The sequence below is a fragment of the Vulpes lagopus genome, chromosome 3, assembly GCF_018345385.1.
Source record: "Vulpes lagopus strain Blue_001 chromosome 3, ASM1834538v1, whole genome shotgun sequence".
In the NCBI taxonomy this organism is placed as follows: domain Eukaryota; kingdom Metazoa; phylum Chordata; class Mammalia; order Carnivora; family Canidae; genus Vulpes; species Vulpes lagopus.
In genome coordinates, this window is record NC_054826.1 from 27,928,516 (window position 1) to 27,953,475 (window position 24,960).

The 24,960-nt window shown below is 40.6% G+C and overlaps 2 protein-coding genes across 9 annotated transcripts in view; one reads left to right on the plus strand and one right to left on the minus strand.

Moving 5' to 3' along the window:
* The window catches only part of LOC121487666 (sperm-associated acrosin inhibitor-like), a 126,290-nt gene extending 108,981 nt beyond the window's left edge, over positions 1-17,309 (minus strand). Inside the window, exons 1-3 of one of the 6 annotated variants that reach the window (XR_005986893.1) lie at positions 17,232-17,309; positions 13,453-13,537; positions 3,022-7,139 (exon numbers count right to left, since the gene is read on the minus strand). The gene's annotated coding sequence lies outside the window, so the exon portion shown is untranslated. Of the gene's footprint in view, positions 1-3,021; positions 8,321-13,452; positions 15,613-17,231 lie in introns of those variants that run through there. The other 5 variants (XR_005986891.1, XR_005986890.1, XR_005986889.1 and 2 more) reach the window with 5 other exon arrangements.
* A 168-nt stretch (positions 17,310-17,477) lies between these two features.
* FBXO38 (F-box protein 38) overlaps positions 17,478-24,960 on the plus strand; it is a 54,699-nt gene continuing 47,216 nt past the window's right edge. For all 3 annotated transcript variants that reach the window (XM_041749206.1, XM_041749207.1, XM_041749208.1), the window contains exon 1: positions 17,478-17,574. The gene's annotated coding sequence lies outside the window, so the exon portion shown is untranslated. The remainder of the gene's footprint in view (positions 17,575-24,960) is intronic.

The following is a 24,960-nucleotide window of genomic DNA, read 5'->3' on the forward strand; positions in this document are numbered from 1 at the left end:
ATTCTAATTCCTGCGTGTACTGCTTCGCTAACATGTAAGTGAAAAAACCAAACCCTAAACAGAAACTTCTTTTTAGAAGCTAATATGCAGCTAAATTAAAATCCATGGGAGTATTGAATCACTAGATTGTATACCTGAAACTAATATAACTACACTGGAATGAAAATTAAAGACACAAAAACAAAACCCTTCTATACATTTTGGCAAATGTATGTGAAGATGTGATTCAAGATGTGATTCTGTGAACTAAAAACTCGCTAGGGTTTCAGTTCAGCAGCTGAACCTAAAGGGGTTGGGGGTACCAAAGACTTGAACAGCCGGGATCCTGAGCCCTACCTCCAGCCCCAGGAGAGGAGTCAGGTTTTATCTGTTTCAAACATTAGGCTTTAATATGAGACTATATGTAAAAAAGGTTTCTGTTCCTAAAATGTTTGAAAATCATAGCCATAAGAAAAATCCCCTTTTTCAAGATAAGATGAAAGCAACAAGTCTCAGCACTCAGAAGACCTTGGGTTGAGGCCTGACCCATAGTTCAGTGATACTGGGAAGTCTCATAACCCTACCTCAAGTTCTCATCTACAAGTCTGAGATAAGATTTCCTGCTTTACTCGCTACATATGCTATGACAACACTGACTCTTCTTTCCTGGTATCTTCAAACATAAGAAACTCATTGCTGTTTCAGGACCTTTGGGCAAATCGTCCTCTCGTACGAGAGTGTTTTCCCTGGATTTTCATGGGACTAGTTCTTCCTCATTATTTGGGCTTCAGCCTAAATCCTTCTCCCTTACAGATTCTTTTCCCTGGCCATCCTGCCTAAAACCAATTTACCTCTGATAGTTTCTGTGTGCTTCTGTTTCCTTCATAGTTCTTACCATAACTCCCAGATATTTTTGTTTCTTAATTTTTGGCCTATCACCAAACATAAGCTCCAAAGAGAGGTTTGTGACTTATTCTCAGCACTTAACACAGAATTTGGTGCCAAGTAAGTGCCATAAGGACTTGTTGAATGAATGCACAGATGAACGAATGGGTTCCTAGAGGGGAGGAATGTGACCATGGGTATAAAAAGCATTTTTAAACTTAAAGCACTCTTTATAGATAATTTGTTTTTCAATTTTATCACTTATTATATTGGCTCAATCTTTCAGTTGAGTGGGTGGTTAAGACTAAAGACTCTGACTCTATGGACTGGGATTGAAATTTTAGCTCTTCCATTTTTTAAAAAAAGATTTTATTTATTCATGAGAGATACACAGAGAGAGGCAGAGACATAGGTAGAGGGAGAAGCAGGCTCCCTGCAGGGAGCCTGATGCAGCACTGGAGCCCAATGCAGCACTGGAGCCCAGGAGCCCAGGATCATGCCCTGAGCCAAAGGCAGATGCTCAACCACTGAGCCACCCAGGTGCCCCTTGGCTCTTCTATTTGACCTAGGACAGATAACTTAACCTCAGTAATTACCTGAGAAGCTGACTGAGAATTGAAAAAGATAATGCATAAAGGGATCTTAGCATAATGCCTGTGTCATGGTAGGCCTTCAGTAAATAATAGCCCATCAGTGTCCTTGTCATGTTGCTTCCAACTAGATAACCTACCATCCTGGTTTGCCTGAGGCTGAGGGTTTCCCTGGAGTGTGCAGCTTTGAGTGCTAAAACAGGACAGTCTCAGACAAAACAAAGTAACTGGTCACCTTACCATCAACAAGCTTTCCTCTCTAGCCCCTTGTTCTCCTTCCATATTTACCAACTCTTTCACTCAGACATATGACCTATACCATAGTCATCCTCAACCAGTGCAATAGTACCTTCCAGCCAATGTCAAAACTTCATCTCATAGGCTTCCAATGTAGTGGTCATGATAATCCCAAGGAACACACTGAGATTCCTTAGAGGAAAGAGAAAACTGTAGAGACTACCCTTTCTCCTAAATTTATTATTAGCTCTTCCTTTCTTTCTTCCTTCAAACTTGCTGTTTGCCTTCTTCCCTGAGATCCCAAGCCTTCAGGGAAATGAAAAATAACTTCTCATTGTAAAGCATTTATTCTTAGAGTCTTAATTTAAAAACAGAGTAAATAATAAATTCATTCTTTTAGAGTATATAATCCAGTGGTCATTAGTGTATTTAGAGTGGCACAACCATCACCACTATCCAATTTCAGAACAAATATCATCAAAAATAAACTGTATCCCTTCTACCATCCCCCCAGTACCTGGCAACCACTAGTCTACTTTCTGTCTTTGTGAATTTGCTTATCCTGAACAGTTAGCATGAATGGAATAATAAGATATGTGGCTTTTTGTTTCTGACTTTTTTCATTCCACATAAGGTTATCAAAGTGCATCCATGTTGTAGAACGTATGAGTTCTTCATGCTTTTTTATGGTGGAGTACTAGTCCATTGTATGTCTATACCACAGTGCTTTTATCCATTTGTCCATTAATGGCCATTAGGTTGTTTTCACTTTTTGGCTATTAGGAATAATGTTGCTATGAACATTCATGTATAAGGTTTTGGCTGGATCTTTCCATTTCTCTTGGATATATAGCTAGGAGTCGAATTCTGGGTCATATAATAACTCTGTTTAACACTTTGAGAGGTCGCCAAACTGTTTTTCAAAGCAGCTGCAAGTTTACAATCCCACAAGCAATGCATGAGGGATCCAATTTCTCCATATCCTCAGAAACTTACTAGTTGATACTGTTCATCTTTTTAATAATAACCATCCTAATGGGTGTGAAGTGGTATCTTGTGGCTATGATTTGGGTTTCTCTTATGACAAACGATGTTTCGCATCCTCTCATGGGGGCATCTGTGTGGCTCAGTCGGTTAAGCATCTGCCTTCAGCTCAGGTCACAATCCCGGCATCAAATCATGCATGGGGCTGCCAGCTCAGTGGGGAGTCTGCTTCTCCCTCGGCCCTTCCCCCTGCTCATGATTTCTCTCTCATGCTCTCTCTCAAATAAATAAAATCTTTAAAAGAAAAAAATATCTTCTCATGGACTAATTAGTCATTTGTATATCTTCTTTGAATAGATGTCTATTCAAATCCTTTGCTCACCTTTGCTCAAATAATATTATTTGCCTTTTTATTGTGAAATTGTAAGAATTCCATATATATTATGGTTACAATTTCCTTATCAGATATTTGCAATATTTTCTTCCATTCTGTGGATTATCTTTCCACTTTATTAATGATGTCCTATGAAGTGTGAAAGATTTTAATTTTGGTGATGTTTAATTTATCCATTGTTGTTTATGCTTTCATTGTCATATCTAAGACAAATATTTACTTTGTTTTCTTCTGAGAGGTTTATAGTTATTAGTTCTTATACTTATGTTTTTGATTGACTTTGAGTTAATTTTTGTATATGGTACGAGGCAGGACATCCAACTTCATTGTTTTGTATGTGGATAGCCAATTGTCCCAGCACGATTCATTGAAAGACTATTCTTTCCCACTGAATCGTTTTAGTGCCCTTGTTGAAAATCAATTGACCATAATTATAAGGGTTTATTTTTGGACTCTAAATTCTATTCCCTTGGTCTGTATATCCATCCTTTGCCAGTACCACACTGCCTTGATTACTGAAGTTTACCGTAAGGTTTGAAATTAGGAAGGGCAGATTCTTAACTTTGTTCTTTTTTCTGATTGTTTTGGCTATTCTGAGTCCTATCCTTAGAAAGTGTTAAAGGTGTTGTCAAAGAACATTGTATAGGTTTGTTCGGCGTAATAGTCTTAAGAGTAACATACTAGGAAAAAATTAAATATTCTAATAATACATGATTGGTTTCAATAATTTGTAGTACAACTGTAGCCAATACTTCTTGGGAAATGGGGAAGGCAATTGTGTCACCGTTTATGGTAATTCTACAAATCTCAATGCTCCAATGCCCTCTGACTTTGCTAGAAAGAAATTTAGTGTTTTCTGAGGTTTTCATTTTTCCACATAGTTCTTAGATAAGTTCAAAGACATTAGTAGCACTGGAGGAAATACAATTTTCTTTTTTTTTTTTAAATAAATTTTTATTTATTTATGATAGTCACAGAGAGAGAGAGAGAGAGGCAGAGACACAGGCAGAGGGAGAAGCAGGCTCCATGCACCGGGAGCCTGATGTGGGATTTGATCCCGGGTCTTCAGGGTCACGCCCTGGGGCAAAGGCAGGCGCCAAACTGCTGCGCCACCCAGGAATCCCCGGAAATACAATTTTCTTAGATAAAATATGCTCCTTTTCCTATTATGGCACTCCCACTTAAATATCCTTGTCCATATCCATCTCCCCTATGTTTAATACATCTATGTCCTACTGCCAATCTTCTTTTTGTCCCAGGCAGTTAAGAAGTCCATTCTGCTTCTCATGCCTAGACATTTCTAGAGAGTTCACACATAAGATTATCTGAGCCCCCAGCTGTCACAGTTGTCTCTTTTAACCTGTGGCTGTTTTTTGTTTGTTCTTTAGGTTTGTAACTTTTTCTTTTTTTATACTTTAATTTTTTAAATTTAAATTCAATTAGCCAACATGTAGTACATCATTAGTTTCAGAAGTAGAGTTCAACAATTCATCAGTTGCATTTAACATGAAGTTTCTTTCTTCTCAGATTTTCGAGGCATTCCAAATGTGGGGCCAGGATGCATTCATGATAAGATGAGGGGACCAAGCACAACTTTATACTTTGCATATGTGCCTCCCTCCATCCTTCTAGCTCTAGTTCAGGTTCTGCCAGTACTTTATTTCTGCATCCTGGGGGACTTGAAAGGTTGATCTGCTTGGGCACACTGAAGACCTCTGGCTCAACACCATGCTTAAAGGTTCAAGCTATATATAATGAAAAGAAATTTTACTAGATGTTACATAGTTCTCTAAAAATAAGCAGGATACGTTAAGTTAAAAAAGAGAAAATATGAGGATATGATATATATAGTATGATCAGATTTTGAAAAATATATTCATTACATATATACAGAAATACAAAATATATTAAAGAGAATACAGGATGGGGATTTTCAGAAACTTTAAATAAATGAATGTAACTTTTGTGAGTATTATAAGCCAGCCACTGTGCATGCTAGTAACATGGTAATTATCTCATTCAATATTCAAAATGATTCTATGAAGGAGGTATTGGTATTAACTCCCATTTTATAGATGATGAAACTGAGGCTTTGAATAATTTAGGGACATATCCAAGATTCCATAGCTTAGCAAGAGGAGATCCAGAACCTTCAAGCTAAACTTTGTATTATCTTATCTCATGATTAGAATCTTATACTTGGCTAGAGTTTTAGAATTTTTTAGAACAATTTCTCATATTTGTTTCATGAATATTTAGTAAGTACCTATAAGTTTGAGACACTGTGCTAGGTGCAGAAAAAGGGGGGAAAATATAGTATTATGAAAAATAATACATGATTATAAATCCTGCCACAGCATGGAAAGTACTTTCCCAGACAGAGCACCTGTGAGACTCACACTACCACTAACCTGTAGGCAGAAATATAATTATTCCCTTTTTTACATAAAAAAGAACAGATTCCAAAGTTAATTGTTGTCCAATGTCAAATAGGAAGTATTTGCAGAATATGAACATTTTTATCATTTTCCAGTAGCTCCTATGTAGCTAGTGTTAAACTTAAAACAAAAAAAAAAATGGACTCCTTTTTTGCAGGGCACTAAGGTGACACAGTTGGTTAAGATCTAACTCTTGATTTTGACTCAGGCCAGGATCTCAGAGTCCTGAAACGGACACCTACCAAGGGCTCTGCACTCAGCAGGATGTCTGCTGGAGATTCTCTCCTTCTTTCTCTCCCTCTACCCATCTCCTCTCTCTAAAATAAATAAATCTTTAAAAAGAAAACAAAAAAATGGACTTTTTCATGAAAAATGCAATAGCAAAAGCCCATTAGCTATAATTTAGCCAAAATGTAGTGATTGGCTTGCTGTTGTTATTATATTTCAGTGAAAAAGTATAATTTCTTCATGTTTTCTACATTGTTGTCTTTATTTTGCTTTTGACCACTATGTCCCTTGCCCTCAGCAATAAAAATCCTTCCTGCTTGCAGTTCATAGAGCACTTTCACAGGGAGCCACGAAGAACTTTCTCAGTTGGCACTCATAATTGTGGTCATTTTACAGATAAGGTAAAGTGAAAAAATTTCCCAAGGGTACCTCAGTGAATCATTGTCCTTCCCAATACTTCTTGAGAGCTTGTTTGGAGGTTCTAGCAGGGGAGCGCAGCTACTCGTATACCCTTGACCAAAGAACGGTCCTCCTCTATCGGGGATGGTCGTCCTCTTCGACCGAGCGCGCAGCTTCGGGAGGGACGCACATGGAGCGGTGAGGGAGGAAGGGGACACCTGCCTAGCCAGCCAGATCAGCCGAATCAACCCTGGCGATCAATGGGGTGACAGATGTCGCAGCCAGATCGCCCTCACATCCACCAATACTTCTTGATATACAGGTTCACACATTTGCTAAAAGTTCTAATAAGTTTTCACCATGATTATAAAGTAGAGGAGTCTCCAATATAAAGGTAGAGTGAGGGGAGAGCATATCATTGTAGCTATGGGCATTGTAAGTCAGGCATTTACAAATCAAGGCCTCCCTTCCTTCAAATCCTTATTGGAGTACAGCTAGCTTAGAAGGAAGGAAGGTTATATTGCATACAAACAGTCTCTAAATATTTATATCAATTTTTCTTAGAGCTTTGAAACTCACTCTTAGAATTCAACACAGTGGAAAATGCAGAGACCCCAGAAAAGTTTGGAATATGACGTGATTTTCCTTCGTCAGGAGTGAACTCATTTAAATTAAGCATTGTCTTTCCTTCAAAAAGTGGAATTCATTATATTAGTTTATTTTTTAAAAATCAATAAATCTTATCCTAATGGAAAGTCTCTCTTTAACTCAAGATATATTTAATGAGACGCGTCAGAATTGTGTTTGTTTCTAGAAATACAGAGCTGAATAGCAAATGAACTCTGGCTTTGAGCAACTCACAGTCTGATAGGCTAATTGGACAATTTATTCATTTACTCAGTCAATATTGGGTTGAATTGGTTAAATTAAATCAGAGATTTGGTTAAATTCTGGGACCTCAGTGGTAATCAAAACAGATCTAGGTCCTTATGCAGTTTTATAATCCTGCAAGGGAATAAGAAAATGAATAATTATTTAAAAATATGACAACGTGGGTAAGAAAACAACCCCATAACTTCTAGGAGCCAACCTTGGCATTGCTGTAGGTTATCCTACTCACAGTGAGGCCTTGATGTTCTGTTTAACACAAACAATTTCACAGAACATTAACACCCAGTAAAGCCATGATGAATCTAGACTAAGACAGTATCACTCCATAATCACACCTGAACAACAGGCAAAATGTGAACATTATGCAAACTACAAAATACCAAACATCCCCTAACTAATGTAAGTGATTACTGCTTCTCTGCCAATTACAACTTTAGCCTTTGGCTATTCTTCCCTCTTTATAAATAGACTTTTTAAGATATCAAACATATTGAGGGCATGCAATCTACAGCGAAGTCAGCTTTCCTTAAATTTTCCCCAAATTAATTTAACAATCCCAAATCCTACAATGAATCCTTTATAATATCCTTTCACTGAGCTTTCCTATGGCTTCCCATATGTGTTCTCTCTCTCTGCAACATATCATAAACCCAACTTGTTCAACTCTAATGTTCTTTTCGTGTTCTTTGGCTGGAGGTCACTGACAAATGCAAAATTGGAAAGTGGCAACAGTATCATGCCTGTTGTTCAAAACTCTCTTTTCTTACTCCTCTTTCAAGGCATTGAGAGGGGCATTAAGAATATGAAAATGGGGAAAAAAAGAATATGGAAATAGGGGGAAAAAGAATATGAAAATAGGTGATATTTGAACTCTTAAGGGATAGGGAATATTTTACTCACTTATTTTTCCATTCATTGACTTATATGATACCTTGTTCCAAAAATAATTTAAGGTGACTGATATTATTAGGTGGATTCAGAGGTACGGAGTGGAGGGCAGCTGAGAGCATCATTTAAAGATGACACTGACCAAAGAGTCACCTAAATATAATGGAACCTGAAGGTGGGATGAGGACCCCCTAAATGACACTGACGTTTAACAGAATACACCCTTCCCCACTGCTCAGGCTCCCCCTACTCTTTCCTCAACCCGGAATAACACGTGAATCACTTCCAGTTACATTCTACTTGATTCTCTGTCACAATAGGCACTTCTTCCCTTTTCTGGAGACTCTTCATTTCCCATTCTCAATCACTATCCATTCCTGATGGCAAACTCAGTCTGATCTCAGAATCTAAAACAAAACAAACACATTTATTCCCCCTTAGTCTTAAAGAATTTAAGAAGCTCTAGTTCCTCAGGTAAATCCAAGTTAAGTCACTCTTGGTCAAACCTAATGATTTTTAAGTAGAGTAGTACTATTCTCATAAGAGCCATTAAAATATGTGTGGGTGACTTTTGCTTGTCACAAAGACTGGAGTGGTACTACTTGCATTCAGTGGACTAAGGTTCTGTAATGCTCTGAAGAGTCCCATGCAGTGAAGAAATGACCCATCCAAAATGCCAATAGTATTCCTATTGAGAAACGTCCCACCTCTCCCCATGCCCGCACCAGTAATCAGGAATCAATGATTGTACACTCCATTGAACTCTATGTGGTCTCAAAATCTTTCTCAACATAACAATCCAGGTATGCCTTGCCAATCAGATTTGGCTTGGAATACAAAACCTATTTCCCTTTTTATTTTTTTATTTTTTTATTTTATTTTATTTTATTTTACTTATGATAGTCACAGAGAGAGGGAGAGAGAGAGAGGCAGAGACATAGGCAGAGGGAGAAGCAGGCTCCATGCACTGGGAGCCTGATGTGGGATTCGATCCCGGGTCTCCAGGATCGCGCCCTGGGCCAAAGGCAGGCGCTAAACCACTGCGCCACCCAGGGATCCCCCTATTTCCCTTTTTAAAACTAAAAAAGCTTCATGATTCTCAAAATGAAGTCTTCACCTGCTATTCCATCTCCCCTGCTGGTAGCCATGACTTGGTCATCTGACTGCTTTCTCAGTCCTCCTAAGACAAGGGGCCCTGTCAGGGAGGTAAGCTCTGTGGCTGGGACCCTGCACCAACCCAACAGGGGTTCTCTGACAGTATATGCCAGCCTGCTAGCATTACCAATCCAAAAAAAAAAAAAAAAAAAAAGTCTTAATCACTAGAGAGTAAGCTACACCCTCTAGTGGGGAAACCACAAGTAATATAGCCAACTTCTTTGGAAGAATAACATCCAAAAGAAAATCCTACTCAAAGTGACTGAAGTTAAAAAATCAAAAACAAAAAGTGTGTGTCTGGCAATTTCTAGGGCTCCTGCATCTGAGAAGTCCAGAGGAATCTCTGAACTCAGGCATGGCTAGATCAGAGTCTCAGAAAAAGTTGCCAGAAATTTTCCTCTCCACTTTTGGGATCCCCCCATGCCTTCCTTGGTGTTGTCTTCATTCTTAGAAAGACACTGACAACCTCGCCTCACTCCCATCCCTGCAGCAGACCTAAGCAGTTCTAGAGTTACAGTTTCAGTAGGAAACTTCCTTTCCTAAAACGTCTAATAAAAGATTTAAGGTTTATTAGACTAGCTGGAATAAGACTCTTGAATCAGCCTACAATATTTGGCTATAGGCATGCTTAACTCTCATTGAAATGGACTGAGTTATAAGGCACTGCAGGAGCCAGGGTTGACACAGCCCCTCTATACCGACTAGAAGAAGATAAAAGAATTGTTCCCTGAAGGAATATTGAGGCACTATTACCAGAATAAATGAATGAAAGTCAAGCAAAAACAACAGATGTGTTGGCACTATCCTTTCTGGATGCCATTTTTCCTTCCCCTGATTCTGAGGTTGCCCTTAGGCCTGTGCAAAACTCAACTCAATCCCCTGCTATTTTTTTTCCTTTACTATAATTAATATTTAGCCTTTTTGTATCACAGTAACACTTATCTTGGTAGAAAGCAAGGAAATGTCACCCAGAGATCTAAGCCTTCTGGAAACCATGCTCCTGTACTCATTCACACAGAACTATTTAACTTCCCATTCCATAAACCAAGAAGTCTAGTAAGAGGATCCCAGGGCATTTATATTCTTACTACTTGCTCTGTAGCTCTAATTTTGCAGAGTTCTCCATCAGCTCCTCATTTCACCTGATACTGATGCCTCATTTCCTACCACTTTGGTGCAAATGAGACCCTCCCCATCTTCCTTCATTCCTCAAGCACTTTCAAAGCTATTTGGGGTAAGAAATGTTTTGTGAAGGTTTGAGATCATAAGGGAGGACACTGGCTAGCAATCATAGGAACTGTATCAGGATTCTTTTTAAGGGTGATGAAAATCCAGGGTGCCTGGGTGGCTCAGTTGGTTAAGCATTCAACTCTTGGTTTCAGTTCAGGTTATGATCTCAGGGTCATGAGATCGAGCCTCGTGTTGGGCTCTATGCTCTGCATGAGTCTGCTTGAGGTTCTCTCTCCTCCTCTCCGCACCCCCGCCCCAACTCTCTCACTCTCTCAAATAAATATTTTTGAAAAAATAATGATGAAAATACAACTGCAATTTAGCTTAGGCTAAATAAGAAATATGTGGGTTCGTGCAATTAGGATTCAGGATGGGTCTTGACTCAAGCACAGCCACAGATTTAAGCAATACCAGGAGTCCATCTCTGCCCTCTGCTAGTCTTTCATTAAGTGCTGAGCTAATGACTCAATCTACAGACATACAGACTCCATCTACATGAAGAGACAATGGCTGCTACCTCCCCAGGCAAGTGTCCTTATAGCTCAGGAGCCAAAAGGAAAAAAGGATGGGAAGAGGGCAATGCGGGGACCCAGTTCAACACCCCTCCAATCATTATGCAACTACAATCCCGGATATGGGAAATGGAATTTTTTTTACATGATTGTCTTATAATACAAAAGATTAAGTGTAAATATAGAAATTAAGATCGAATTGTATCTATATTACTATTTTGTGTTCAGAAATTATAAGTAGTGTCATTTAAAATGTTTGTCATATTTTAAGAAAATACAGCATATTAAAGAATGCATGAATCTTATTCTATTAAAAGTTTTTGAGTATTGATTTGAACTTAGAATTTTAAGTTGAAAGAATAAGAATTTTATTAAAACTAAATATTATTGTCATTTTGAGGAGAAGTTGTCATTTGCCATATTTATATGCTTAATTGAATAGAATTATGTTTATTTATTTGGGAAGGTTTCATTTGTGATGCAATTGAATCACTTAGAAGGAAAAATTGAGTATAAATGGATTTATCCATTTATTTATCCATTCATGAATTCCTTCATTCAATAAAACTTAACTGTGTGCCCCTCTCCATTTGTTCAATTTTGAGAAACCAATTTACCTCTATGCTTATTTATTTGTCTTTCCTTTCCAAACTGAAGGTTTATCAACACAATTGTTTCCTTGCACTTAGTCCAATGCCTAGACTCAGAGTAAGCACTCAAGAAATATATATTGAATAAATTCATGAACCATGCGAGACTCAAAATGCAATTAGCTTTTAAAAATTACAACTATTCTCTCCCTGTTACCTTTGGAACATCATTTTCTGTCCCAGTATTGGGTTCACCTAGGGGCCCATCTTCCATTTCTTTCCTTGTAATAGCTGAATGACATTGATTCACCTTCTGCCTATAGGGAGGTAACCTGTTCATTTGGGTAAGATAAAGGGAAGAGTCACAAGGTATCCAAAGGGAAACAGTGATCCTGTGCACAGCTAGGACTTATTGTTTGTGAAGGAAAATGAGATTGAAATGGTAGGCTACAATCAATGTGTATGGGCTTTGGGCCTCTTATTAACAAGTTATAAATGTATACATAAAGGTTGAAAATACTATCACAAAGAAGCCATTGACACAATTCACAGCATGCTTTAGGAAGATTAATCAGATTATCACTTGGAGGAAAAATTACAAGAATGTACCATTTAGTAATTAGGAATTTGGGTTTTGAAGTCAGATAGCTTAGTTTCACAATGATTCTCTCCAATTTACTAGCTATGTGACCTTTAGCAAAATACTTAACCTCTCTGAGTTGCATTACTTATAAAATGGGACAAGTGATCCTTAGGTCACAGAATTCATTGGCTTAAATTGATGATGTACTTAAATGATTGGTAGAATGTCACTGTGACATTAAAAATGCAAAACCAAAACAAACACAATGAAAGTAAGACTTTGCAAGGGAGAGGCTAGAGCCAGGATGATTTAGGAGATAGAGATACAATGAAGAAGTAGTGACACAGAAGCCCATAGGGGAGGGAAAATGAGTTTAAAGAGTACTTGCAGTTATTTCAAGTATAGCTGCAAACAGTTTGGACTCACTTAGTGCCTGCTGTGCTGCCGGGCATCCCGGGATTCCCCTGAAATGTTTTTGTAAATGATGTCTCTAGCCTGCCTAAGAGCAGAGACTGGTCCCTGGCCGTCTCTGCAGCCCTGGTGTCTCATATATTCTTAGGTTCCACGAAATCTTTTAACAAATGTCAGCTGATTGTAAATAGTTCTTGACATTTCAAACCATTTTCTTTTTTAATTTTTATTTATTTATGATAGTCACACACACAGAGAGAGAGAGAGAGAGAGAGGCAGAGACATAGGCAGAGGGAGAAGCAGGCTCCATGCACCGGGAGCCCGATGTGGGATTCGATCCCGGGTCTCCAGGATCGCGCCCTGGGCCAAAGGCAGGCGCCAAACCGCTGCGCCACCCAGGGATCCCTCAAACCATTTTCTAAAGAGTAATTTCTTTATTCTGATATTTCTAGAGATCAGGCTAAAGGATTTGCACTAGATGAATGTAGTGTTGGGGAAAACACAATACGAGTAATTTTAAAAAGAAAGCTTGTTAGTTTCTTAAGTTTCATCCTTCATTTTTCCACTTTTCCATGACATAACTTTGGTCTGGTGTAGTTTGGTCCAAATTCAAAATAAAAAGCAAAGGCCATGTTGCTTTGTGCTTACTCAGAGCTTATGCTCATAAAAGCCTCCCATGCAGATTTTTCCTTCTGTTTCTCTTTCTCTTCCTTCCTTCTTTTCTTCCTTCTCTCTCTTTTGTTATTATTGTTGTATTTTTGGGTGCTTTTTTTTCTCCCTAATCTACCAACCTGTGTTTGGTTTTGAAACTGCAATTCTCAATGCATATACCTAGGTACAATATCTCTTCTTAGGATTTCCTTATGTAACTTGCGAAAATGTAAAATGCTTTGAAAATGAACTTCAGAAATATCTCATGTTAAGAATTCAGCCCTTGCAACTTCAATTATAGCTGAGAAGAGGGAAAGAAAGGCCTCTGGACAGTCAAGTAATAATAGCTAAGCTTTGTGGGTTTTGACACATGCCAGGCACTGCTCTAAGTAGATTACAAACATTACCTCACGAAAAACAGAATACAGCAAAGATGTGGAGAAATTGGAACCCTTTGTGCACGGTTGGTGAAAATATGAGATGGTGCAGCTGCTGTGGAAAAATTAAAAATAAAATTACCATATGATCCAGCAATCCACTTTTAGATATATATGTGAGAGAACAGAAAGGCGGATCTAGAAGAGATATTTGCATACTCATGGTCACTGAAACATTATCCACAATAGCCAAGAGGTAAAAACAACCCAAATGTCCACCAATGGATGGACTGACAAAATGTGTTGTATACATACAACGGCATGTTATTCAGTCTTAAAAGGAAGGAAATTCTGACACATGCCACAACATGGATGAACCTTGAAGACATTATGCTAAGTGAAAGCAGCCAAACATAAAAGGACAAATATTATATGATTCCACTTAGGTTAGGTAAATAGAGACAAAAAGTGGAATGGGGATTGCCAGGGGCTGGGCGTGAGCAGGGATGGGAGTTGTTTAGTGGGTACAGAGTTTCAATTTGGGAAGATGAAGAGGTGGGTGGTGGTCACTGTTGCACAACAATGTAAATATACTTAATGCCACTGAAGTCTACACTCAAAAATGGCTAAGGCGGTAAATTTTTTATCTGTGTTTTTACACAATTAAAAAGAAACACACAAAGAATCATTCACAGGCAGACTCAAAACTGTACTGGTAAGGTTCCCAGTCTTTCTTTTGGATACCTGCTACATATAGCAAACAAACAGACAAACAAACAAAAAGATGAGGAAGTGTAGTAAATTAAAGATGGCCACAAATTCTTTGCTACCCCTTCAATTAAGACGTGGAGTCTTGTTCTCCCCTTGAATCCAGGCTGGCTTAGTGTCTTCTTGACCAATAGATTATGAGAGAAGGAACTTCTGGGATCCTAGGCTAGATCATAAGAAGTCCTACTCTACTGCTTGGAACAGCTCACTCTCTGCATTTTCTGTCTCTCAGAGCTCCCAGAGAAGCACTTTGTTGTGAGAAACCCAAACCAGAGAAAGAGGCCACATGCAGGCACTCTGATGCATGGCTCTAGCTGAGCCCCTAGGGCTTCCAGCCTGAGTCACCAATAACAACATTCATTTGAGCCTGACGTTAACTATAGTTTCAGCTCACACCTGATGGCAAATGTGTAAGAGAGCCCAAGCTAGAACCACCCAGCCAAGCCCAGTCAACCCACAGTATCATGACAGATCATAACAAATTGTGTTAAACCACTAACTTCTGCTAATCATAAACTCAGTGGTTTATGATGTAGGTACCATAGTGATGTCCATTTTTACTTGGTAGACCTGAAGCCAAGACTTGAAATGCTTGCTCACGGTCTCATGCCAGTAAGCAGAGAACTCACATTTGAACCAGAGCTTTCTAAACTTCTAAAATTGTAAAGCCTGCATTGCTGACTATTGAATATACAGTTTCTCAGCTGAAACAGCTGTAAAAGGATTTACTTCTCAAAAAATCCTGAATTTATTTTTTTTTTATTTTTTTATTTTTTATTTTTTTATTTTTTATTTTTTTTATTATTTTTTTTTTATTTTTTTTTATTTTTTAAATCCTGAATTTAAATTCATAGCTGAGGGTAGCCTCGGCGGCCCAGTGGTTTGGCGCCGCCTTCAGCCCAGGGTGTGATCCTGGAGACCCAGGATCGAGTCCCACGCTGGACTCCCTGCATGGAGCCTGCTTCTCCCTCTACCTGTGTCTCTGCCTCTTTCTCTCTGTGTGTGTTGTGAATAAATAAAATCTTTAAAAAATAATAAATTCATAGCTGGTTTTACCACATTACTCAACTCCAAGTGTAATGTGGCTGACCCCGACGTACATGGTACCTCCTGCAGTTGTGCCTTACACAAGCCGCATAACCCTAAGTGGACCTGAACAAACCCTGTCCTCTATTCTCAACCACAGCCTGTTTTCTTAAGTGTTAAGACCTTCTAACAAATGTCAGTCCTCATTTAAAGGCCTAAGAAGTTTCAAGGGAGGAGAGAGGTTGGTGCTAGAACCTATGTCAGTATGAGAAGAGGTATTTAAAAATACCTAAGGGGTGCCTGGGTGGCTCAGTCAGTTAAGCGTCTGCCTTCAACTCAGGTCAAAATCCCAGGGTTCTGGGATTGGATCCTATGTCGGGCTCCCTCCTCTGTTGAGAGTCTGCTTCTCCCTTTGCCTTTGCCTCTCTCTCTCTCTCTCTCATGCATAAAATAAAAATAAAATCTTAAAAAATTTTAGCTAAAAAGTAGGGAGTTAAAAAAACAAACAAACAAACCCACAGTGGTTCAGGGCCATTTAGCGTCGGGCAGATTTCACTGTAGAGGGCAGAGCTTCCCTGATGATGCCACTGTATGAGAGCAGGGAACACTAGCTCAGGACTCTAATAAAAACCCACATCACCAAGGAACAAAAAAATCTCGGAGGTAAAGGGATGCACACATTCTACCTTAAAATGTTAAAACTGGGGCGCCTGGGTGGTTCAGTCAAGCGTCCAACTCTTGATTTCGGCTCAGATCATGATCTTCGGGTTCTGAGAGTGAGCCTTGTGTAGGGCTCTGCACTCATCAGGGAGTCTGCTTATTCTTCCTCCTCTACTTCTCTGTCTCTCTTCTCCCCTCCCCCTTACAAATGAATAAATAAAATCTGAGTAAAAGAATATTAAAACTAGGGCAGCCCGGGTGGCTCAGCAGATTAGTGCCGCCTTCAGCCCAGGCTGTGATCCTGGAGACCCGGGTTCGAGTCCCACATCGGGCTCCCTGGGTGGAGCCTGTTTCTCTGTCTGCCTGTGTCTCTGCCTCTCTCTCTTTGTCTCTCATGAATAAATAAATAAAATCTAAAAAAAAGAAAAAGAATGTTAAAACTAGTTAAGTCTATTTATACACAGCAGGCATATATCTTGATTCAGCATTTATTACAATGTTTGTAGATATCCTTTTGTTGGGACACCCGGCTGGCTCAGTGGTTAAGCCTCTGCCTTCAGCCCAGGGCGTGACCCTGGAGACCAGGGATCGAGTCCCACGTCGGGATCCCTGCATGGAGCCTGCTTCTCCCTCTGCCTGTGTCTCTGCCTCTCTCTGTGTGTCTCTCATGAATAAATAAACAAAATCTTAAAAGACACATACTTTGTTTCTCTCTCTAAATTTGAAGTAGGAAACACATCTCATTTGTATTTCTGGTCCCACCATAGTACATTTTTACCAAAGGAGGAAGGCCAGTGAAATTCAGTAATATACTGAAATAAAGACTTGACCCATTTGCACCCAGATAAGTCCCTTGTATCTATGCCAGGCTCAGTGCCAGACACTTGCGTATAGAATTCCTATCTGTTTCTCTAAACAATCCGGAAAACAGAAAAAGCCACGGTGTTTATTGTTTAAGTTCAAATACGGAAGAAATCGAGGAAAGCAACGGACACGGGAGGGGATGTCAATCTCCCTTAGAGGAGTAAGGTGACGTGAAGGCGGGCATTAAGATGAACCGTATGTAACTATGGTGAGGTCTTGTTGCTTTTTCTTCCCAGAGCCCTAACTCGAGACACGTGGTTTGAGACGTGGAATGGCACAGCTAGAACTCCGATAAGCTGCCGAGATAAGCTGAAACCTGTGATGCCAAAGCATAGTGGGGAAAGCGGGAAGCCCAGCTTCGGCCTCGAGGAAGGAATAGGAAGCACCCTCCCCGCCCCCCCCAAAAAAAAAAAATGTCTTCTTTCAGCTAAACGAAACGAATTCTGGCAAAGTCCCTACTGGAACGCAGTCCTTTGGCTCCAAAAGCTTACCCAAGGCCGCCCAACACCTGCGAAGCGAGCACCTGCCACCCCAGCGTCAGACTCCAGGCGCTTCCGGCGCGCCGACGCCCTCCCGGAAACAGGGACGGCCCCCCCCCGCCCCCACCCCCTCCCCACCTCAAACCGCCACGCTCAACATGGCTGCCGTGCCTGGAAGCCTGCGTCCCACACCCAACATGGACACCGGGAGCGAGCCCAGCCCCGGAAGGCAACCCTCCGGAAATGCCCGAGCGGCGGCGGAAGCGGAAGCGCCGCGGCGGTGGGGGCCGCGGGAAGTGTCGGTCGCGCTTCTCCCACCCTCTCAACCACAATAACAGACAGAGGGCCGGCTTAGGTGAGGTGGCGGCCGAGTGGGCCTGGGGACCAGCGGCAGGCCGCAGAGCCGTGGGTGTGGGCGGCGGCGGCGGCGGCGGCGGCGGCGACGGCGGCGGGGGGGCGGGGAGGAGGCCGTCCGGGGGCTCCCGGGCTCCCGACCGCCTGGACTCTCGGTCTCTGGCCCCTTTCGGGCCTCGGTCTCCCGGGAGAGCAGAGATTGGGTGTGTGGGTCTTGGCCTTGTAGGCTCTGGTTGCGGGGTTTGCTTACCTAGTCCAGACCTGGCCGAAGATTCTAGCATATAGAATCCTCTCTGGGTTTAGGTTTCCCCAGAATGGGGGCGGGGTGGGGGGTTGGCCTGGGCAATTTATGGGACACCCTCCCTCTCGGGGCGCCACGAATTCTACAGTTTTAACGCTGTCAGTGTTTAAGCCGGTATGTTGAGGAAGCTCTGTAGTCAGCGTGCTGAGGGGATGTCCCTTGGCAAGACGCAGGGAATACAGCTTTGAGAGGCGGCCAGGCCTGGGTTCAGGAGCCTCAAGTTCTAGTCTTACCTTGCCACCGACTCCCTGTGTGACCTTGCCCAGGTCCATTACCTTCTGCTATAGCACAGCTTGCGTATCTGTAAAATGAAAGTGTTGGTTGCCTGTGATGCTTCTCCTAGCTCTGAAAATCAGATTACCAGCTCCCTTTAAAGGAGTCTTTCCTTAGAGACAGACCTGAAAAGCTTGTCTTCTCTGCCTCCTGGATAGCTAGGAATTGGCTGATAAGAGATGTCTACGTGTTTCTTTCCAGGCCCCAAACTGTCCAAGGGCAGCTGGGTACTTAGGAAGGTTCTTGTGCGGGGAGAAACTCTGTCCTGACGACTTTGTTTTATGAATCCATGCCAGCAGTGTAAAAACACACCTGTGTGAATAATGGGAGACCTCTTTTTTTTTTTTTTTTTCTTTGTCCTAGAGCTGCTGTTAACTAGCTGGCATTTTGGGCAAATTCCTTTGGGCTCTCTGGACTTGGGATTTCTCAGCTAGCAAATGAGAGCGTTGGATTAGGTCACTGGTTCTTAATCCTCTTTCCCATACCCTGAGCACAATTGAAGAATAAAATAATGGCTCTATAAGGCCCTGGTTTTCAGGGTGAGAGAAGAGGTGGGATGTGGAAAGCTACATGTTGTGTAGTCCTATAGATTGAAAAATCTGTGCTTGTAATTTTTAACTTCTGACAGTTAACTGGTTTAGGTGACCCCTGAGGCTCCTTTTGTCTTTTTAAAAATTGCAGTGCTGTGATTCTTATGTTCTCCTAGGGTAAGGAATATAGGTTGTGTGTGTGTGTGTGTGTGTGTGTGTGTGTGTGTGTTTATTTATTTTTGTAAGATTTTATTTTTAGGTAATCTATACCCAACATGGGGCTCAAACTTAGAACCCCCAGATGAAGAGTCTCATGCTCTACTGACTAAGCCAACCAGACACCCCTTGTGTCTGTGTTCGTTTAAATGAATATGTGCCTGCAGGTAACACACTTTAGTGAAGAAGATACTAAGGCATAGCAAAAGAGAAAAAGGGAAAACGAGGTTTCAGCAAGGTAAAGTGACATAGTAAAATATAATAGGTCTTGTCTTGGAGTTTGAGACCTGTATCCTTGCTTCAGCACTCATAGTTTCTGACTTGTGTCTTTGGACAAGCCGGCATACCTCTCTGAGCCTCACTTTTCCTTATCTGGAAGATGAAGGGCTGGACCAGGTGGTTCCTAGACCCATTTAGCACTAGAATTCTGTGTGTTTGTTTTCTATTTGAGCAGTTTGGTAGATGTGGTATGGCACTTCTTTAGGCAAGAAGGGCTATCCTAGGTAGTAGATATAGAAGATTTATGACGTTAGGAATGGGGTCAAATGAAGTGACATACAAGATTATTTAGATATGAACAAGCTGAAACCAATAGAAACTAAAGAAAGGCATCAGAACCCGAAGGGCAGGGAAACCCTTGACCAGATAGATTATTGAGGCCATTGGGGAATTTTAAATGGGAGAAAGGTATTTTTCGTGAGGGTAATAAAAGGTAATTTAAGTTATAGTAATGGAAGTGATGGGGTTAAAAGAAACCGGTGTTAAAATCGATCTGCTTTCTGAGACAGTAAGTTTCATGGAATGAAACAATTTGTCACCACCTAGCACTTAGTAGACAGTCAGTGATAGAGGAGATAGATGGATGGACAGGTAACAGCAATCCAGAAAAGAAGTTTCTCCATAGAATTGTTATTAATTTGATACAGAATAGAGGAGTTGGTTCAGAATTATGAAAATTTTATGGAAGAAGAGATCCTTAAGTTTTATGGTTAGTTGTAAGATAGTTGGTTTATCTCCGCCCTGTAAAATGTGTTAATAAGAGATAAACATGGACCCAGGAAGGCCTGGTGTGATCTGAGGAAAGGATTAATTAGTTGAATAAGCCAGGGATGGTGGAACTTGTTGGCGAGATGGTAGTGGTATAGGAAGATTTTTAGTTGTGACGTTTAGGGAGTAGAGGAATGGATTTATATGGGATTTTTATAGATATCAGCAATTGTCAGAATTGTGAATAGTAATAAAATCTCTACAGTGGAAATAGAGGATTAAAAGGAAAAGAACTTGATTTTGCAAGCAAGGAAATGTTAGTGCTCCCCTGCAAGAGGTAGAGATAGCCTGAGAGTTAGGGATTAAAAGATAGGAATGAATTTGGGGGCAAACAGAATGAACTGAATTAGTAGAGGATAGCATAGTTCTGTTTGGGAAGAGAGGAGATTTGAATTGGCTGGATGGAAGGAGAAGAGCATACCTGAGAGAAATTGTATTACAGAAGGACTCATGGCTTAATACAGACAACTCAGGCTTACTGCTTAGAATGTACTTGCAAACTGGGATGAAAAAAGATGCTTCCAGTGGCTAAGGCCTGCTAAACAGACAGCCACCAAAAGACTACAGGATATCCCAAACTGCTAAAAGCTGTTGTGTGGGACTCTAATGACATGGACCACAAACGCTAATTTGTGAAGGAGGGTGTGGTCAGCAGCAGGTCTGTCAGAGCATCCAGAAGCCCATCTCAGAACACTGGGGCATAGCTCTGGAATGCAGAGAGGCAGCCTAGGTGCGGAGCCTGATTTGATGATAGGGTGTGTAGTGTAGGCCAAGAAGTCTGAATGACACTTAACACATGCCCTGGGGCAAGTGACTTATCCTCTCTGGTCTGTTTGTCTATCAGAAAATTGAGGGAGCTGGTGTTAGGTAGGGACCTCTGAGTGAGCTTTGATGTATGTGAAGCCCCTGAAATTGTGTTGGAAATTCATTGTGCATGAATCTGGGTATGTTTTATTTTCCTTTTGGGGAGAAGATATGCAGCTTTCACCATAGTCTCAGATGGGTTTGTGACCCACAAAAATTAAGAGCTGTGTGACTAGTCTCCAAGGGCCCTTTCAGCTTTTGATATTCTGGGATTCTATGCTTCTGTCAGAATGACTTTTTTGAGGCTTAGAGTCTGAGTCTTCAGAACTTGCTAACCCTAGAAATACCTAGTGCTACAAAATATATTCTTCATGTATTTATACTCACTTGTTATTTATCCTCACCTCTCCCTTACCCTCTGTGACTCCTTTGCTAGGCCCACTTCAGTGCTTCATCTTTACCTACTGTTGATTTTCCTCCTTTGCTCTTTTTCTTCTAAGCTACTTGTGCGTTGCACCTTCCTTGCCTTGTTGACTTTCTCAAGGGCAAATGGTGATATGCTGAGATAGGGGTAGGAAAAAAAACAAGATATGGAATGGTATTTTTCTATTCTCACTTGCTTTTTATCCCTCATCCTATTAAAAGAAAAGCAATTAAGAGAGAGAGTGCACAGACAAGAGAGACACTGTCATCACTTGGATTTTGCTTGCCTTGCATGGTGTTTTCTTCTCATATAGCAGTGCTAGGCCCCTGTTATACTCAGCATAGCCTGGCTAGGTATTTCACTTCAGTGAAGATGAAGCCAACCTTAGTTGTCCTTTATAGAGTTTGAGTGATGGTAGGGGCACATAAATGAATCCTTTAACAAGGAAGCTTTTTATCTCCTGGATATTTCTAGGACACCTGCCTGGAGGAGGAAAAGACCACTGTCTTTCCCCTGGCTGTGGGTCCTGACCTTTTAAGTCCTTAGATATAGGATGAAGATCTTACCTTTTACCCTAGTGTACATCTCCACAAATTCCCCACCAGAGGCTTAAAGCACAGAAGTTACTACTCCACCTGCTGCCACATAGGTAGCTACATGAAGAAGTTTTCAATTCTAGGCATCATATGGGGAGAAAAATTGTGTGTGTGTGTGTGTGTGTGTGTGTGTGTGTGTGTGTGTCTAATTTCACCTAAAATTTTGTTAGGCCCTTTGGTAGTTTGTGTTAATGCATACTGCAAGTTAAATAGGTTTTTGGGGGCTTGGTAAGAATGTTCTCTGCATAATGTTGTATAAAGTCATATATGTGAGTAAATATCTTTTCTGAGTTCTAAGCAAGTGAACTTTAATAAACCCAATAATATTTAAGGTATAGTCTGTTTTCTGTTTGGTTTAAAAATTCAAGTATCAGTTGTACACTGGGGCTACTAGATCTGATTTCCACAAAAATGACAGCTTGCAAAATAATAAGGAACACCAAAAGGTGGAATCATGAGAGTGTAAATTGTTAGTGGTGTAGATTTGTTGAAGAGACAGGGAGAAAGACTAAGAAAGATTTTTTACTTACAGGATGAAAGTCAAGAACGTGATATTCGTGAAAGGTTAGAGTTGTCAAGATTCTTAAAAGTAAAGCATGTGCTAAAATATGATAGCTGAAGAATTCATTCATGGTTGAATAGTCTTGTTGAGGCATTTGTAGGCACAGGTAGCTGTTTTGTGTTTCTTGATTGGATTAAGATCTGATTGCATTTTTGCCTGGGTTATAAGCTTGTTGCTGAGATCTTTGAGTGCTGTAGTAGCAAACAAGGTCCTCAGAGGACAATGAGATGGTTCCTAGCAGCCTTGAAGCTAGTGGATGCATCTAGAATAATGGACACACTGATGGTTGTTCACACATTAGATATTTGAGGGTTTATTATGAGCAGAGACTTGTTTTTACCTAGAGGCAGGAGATTGAGATTCTTTCCCTTATCCTGGCTGAAATGTGGCCAAAAAAATACTATGTGAGTTTCTTTTCTCTTTTCTCTTTTCTTTTCTTTTCTTTCTTTCTTTCTTTTTTCTTTTCTTCTTTCCTTTCCTTTCCTTTCCTTTCCTTTCCTTTCCTTTCCTTTCCTTTTCTTTTCTTTCTTTTCTTTTTTTCTTTCTGATTTTATTTAGGGACCCCTGAGTGGCTCAGCGGTTTAGCACTTGCCTCTGCCCCAGGGCATGATCCTAGAGTCCTAGGATCGAGTCCCGCATCAGGCTCCCTGCATGGAGCCTGCTTCTCCCTCTGCCTGTGTCTCTGCCCACCACCCCCCCTCCGTGTCCCTCATGAATAAATAAATAAAATATTTTAAAGAAATAAAGATTTTATTTATTTATTCATGAGAGACTCAGAGACACAAGCGGAGGGAGAAGCAGGCTCCCTGTGAGGAGCCTGATGTGGGACTCGATTCTAGGATCCTAGGATCACAATGTGAGCCAAAGGCAGACACTCAACCACTGAGCCACCCAGGTGCCCAACTACACAAGTTTCTATAGGAGAAGCATAATGTTAGTCTCACAGGGAGTTCAAAAGAGATGAGAAGCTGTTTTCACAAAGGACTTAAGTTTTAAACTAGATTTTGAAAACAGATTAGTGGTGTTATAGGCAAAAAAGGGAAGGAAAGAACATTCAAGTCAGAGTTAATAGCTTATTATGAATGAAAGATCACTGTTTGCCTGGGGGAACTGAGGATATTGGTGCGGCAGGAGTGAGTGTCTAGGAGTCTTAAGGATTGAAAGATGAGATGGGGAAGGTGCGATGAGATGAGATTTGGAAGATTTTATTCTGTAGAAACTAGGATTCCTTGTATGCTGTTTGTTTGTTTAGATTTGCTTTATAAATTTTCTAAAAGTCTCTTGGCTACTTTCCTAAACCCCTGTTCTCCCCAGAGGTAGCCACTATTAGTATTTTGTTGTGGACCTTTCTAGAAATGTCCCATGCAAACACATGCATATTCCTTTTTCCCTTATGCAAATGAGGTAATACCTTTGACATAATCTACATCTTGCTTTTTTTCCACTTAATATGCAATCAAAGGACTGATTTAAAAAGATTTTTCTGGCTTTAGTGTGCAATACAGTATGGTAAACAGTTATTCAGCAAATTACTTATTGTGGGCCTGTTGTGTGGTAGGCTTTGTTCCAGGCCCTGGGAAGCTATTGTAGTCACCTCCCTGAGATTGATAGAGGCCTGAAAGCCTGCAGGAGTGGATGCAAGAGCAATATTATGGCAAGATTGGTAAGAAGAGCCAATCAGATGACTGGGAAATGAGTGATCACAACGTGTTGAGGTTTATGTCACGATTTCTAATTTGAGCATCTGGTAAACTAGAGTAGGGAAAGCATGTGTGTGAATAGGAGAGGGTAGTTGTGGTTGTGGAGAGAGTTCAGTTTGGACATAATATTTTTGAAGGAAGTTCAAGATACTCTGATGAGGTTTCTGAGAGGCAGAGGAAGCAAAGGTCAGAACTCAGGAGAGATAGGAGCTAGAAATGGATTTCTTTTTTTAAAGTGTATTTGTAGTAGCAGTAGTGGAAGCCTATGGGACTGAGTTGTCCCAGGCAGAAGAGGATTCTAGGGTAAATTGGCAAAGGAGACTGAGGAGTGGTCCTAGAGGAATGAAGAGGACCAAGAGGATATCACTTTGGGGTCGCATGTTGTGAGGTTTCAAAGAAAGAGTGGTTTAGCAATACCCATACTACAGATGGGTCAAATGGGGAAGCATTGAAGAGAGCCTACTGAATTTCATGATGAGGAGGTTAGAATAATCATAGAGCAGTTGCGGGAGCTTATAAGATGGAAAGATTCATTTTCCTGGGAGAGCGCAGTGAATAGGGAAAGGTAGGCAGTGATAGAAACAGATGAGTATATTTATATCTTTTTGTGGGAAGTTCTTAGTACAAATTTTTATTTCTCCCAAGGTCTGTTAACCAAAATGGGATGGACAGCATACATATAAGCTTTTGAGAAGGTAAAAGAGATATCACAAATTTGGTACAAGGTAGCTCATGCAGTTAGTTACTCTTTGCTGAATCCCTTAGGTCTGTACTAGGTGCCTGTTGATAACTAATCAACATACAATTGTAGAAAGGTATTTCTGTGGTTTCCTAGGCCATAGCTGAAGAGATAACAAATTAGATGGGGGATTAGAGGTAGGTGTAGAGGGGTGTGTGTGTGTGTATGTATGTGTGTGTGGGTAATGCAGGGAGA